Consider the following 2,258-nt stretch of genomic DNA (forward strand, 5'->3'; position numbering starts at 1 on the left):
CACTGCCTTTGTTTTTATCTCTCCGGATTATTTTGCAAGAATAGAGAATACGGCGATTGGATGAACTATTTTTGGTGAAAAAATAGTGATTGGATGACATGTTTGTGGTGAAATATTGTTGCCATTATGAAAGTTTATTATGATGGATATTTAATTGTAAACAGTCTTCTGGAATTCAATAGGTGTTATGTTTGTAATATACAAATATAACACCTATTGTATTCCAGGAGGTCCAAGCATGCAGGTGGGAAGAACAATAAAGGTGGTCTGTTTTGCCTAACCTAACATTTTTGTGCTCCATGCAAAGGTCTAGGTTGGTGGTCAAGGCCAAGCTGTATTTTGTCCGATAACCTTCCGAGTCACAAATTATAAGAGATTTAGGCCAGTCCTTGGGGGGGGGGGGGAGGATAAAAATATTGTCTGATAGATGAGTATCGCGCCCCGAGGTTGTGATAGGTCGGACGTCCTTAGCCTTGTTTTAAGCCAAATTTAGGTGAATTCAAATGTTCATGTACATCAATGTGATTTAAATGTCAAGTCCATCATTACGGGCCAACAATTGAAAATCTTGTTCCTGCACGAGGGAGAATTTTACACTGGCTCATTGCTTTCTTTAAACGGGATACTTTCCGGTAGGGTCGCAACACTCGAATTAAAATGATGGCTGCTTCTGATCAAGTTTTTCTGCAAAAGTTATGTTCCCAGTTCTAGTGAGCATTGAGTAACCGTATTAAAGCGTTGGTGACGGTCTCGAGGTTTAACTACAAAGGGGAAAAGACTGGCCCGAATATCTCAAATGCTCTAGCCAAATTCGATTTACCATACGAAAGCATAGTATTATTCAAATTTTTGCATGTGTTTTTATGCTTTTTTGTTTCATGGAATGTGTTGATAAAAACGTTTTTGTCTTTATTGCAAAGAAAACTAATTTTAAAGCAAAAAGTATACTTAAGTGTAACAAAACAATGAATTGTACATTTATGGCTGTGGGATATTCCCTCTCGGAATATTGGTCAAAGGCGTTCTATTATCAACACTCTTTGATAGAATGCGCGTTTTAAAGGTGCAAAAACATTAATAACCTCTTATACCATGTGATAAATGAGATAAGATTGAGATTTGACTGATTTGATCGTGATATTGGGGTCAGGTATACTCGACAGGTTATCGATTTGGTTACACAAGTGAACATTTTTACGAGTTCTAAGTTGACTACAGTTGCATTGAAATTCTGTGTTAAGCCTTTAATTCTTTTCAACATGTTTACGAATAAGAAATATTTTAGTCTGTGTTTCTTAGTATATATATTCTCAATATGATAGTGTCATGAGTCATGACCAATATTAATTAATAAAATATAACTAGAGTTTTATTCCATAAATGTGAATGATGCCGTTCGAACCAATAAATCGTTAGGTTTATCCAATTGATATAAAACGAGTACTGCATTAAAATTTTAAGCGGAGATTAACCCTTAGCAACAATAGGCTCTCTTAAATCATTGGCTAAATAATGAATCGCCTTACCTCAGGCCATGTTTTCCACAACTAAGTGCCGTCTTCCACCCAAAAATCGGCGAACCAGCGTTTTCCCCCCACTAACCAACAATACTTCCACCACTTAACCCCGTAAACTGTTAAAAGCATTCAGCTAATATTCTGCGATACTATACCATTGAATCTTTGAAAAATACCCATTTGGGCTACAGCAAAATTTGATAGTGACATTCATACGGAACTCCTCGGCCATTTTTTATTATCGAAAACAACCTCGGATGTATTTGGTTGATTTACATACTGTGAAATCATTAATGTTCGTGGGGCATTAATGTTCTTGGTTTTCGTGGATTGGGTGATCCACGAATTCAAGATCCCACGAAATATTGACCCTTTATTCGCTTTTTCAATTCCCATGTTATGTACATACTCTAGTTTATTCGTTACAAAGGCCACACACAGTATACATCGTAAATATCCGCCTAACTGTATATCTTACTATCATTGTTTTGTTTATATATTCAGGAATCGATGATTTCGCTAAGTTATTATAAAGCTTTTAAAGCTTGTGGTAGAACCTTAAACGTTGAACATAAAGAACCTAAGCGTAAATTTAAAAATCCATGGTTTAATCAGGAATGTGAAAAGTCTAGACGGGAATGTCGTTTGGCTAATAGAAATTTTAGAAATTTCAAATGTGATGGTAACTGTAGAATATTACTGTCAAAGCGCAAACACTATAGATATGCAACACGCAAATCA

This window comes from Mya arenaria, chromosome 13 (genome assembly GCF_026914265.1).
Source record: "Mya arenaria isolate MELC-2E11 chromosome 13, ASM2691426v1".
NCBI lineage: Eukaryota > Metazoa > Mollusca > Bivalvia > Myida > Myidae > Mya > Mya arenaria.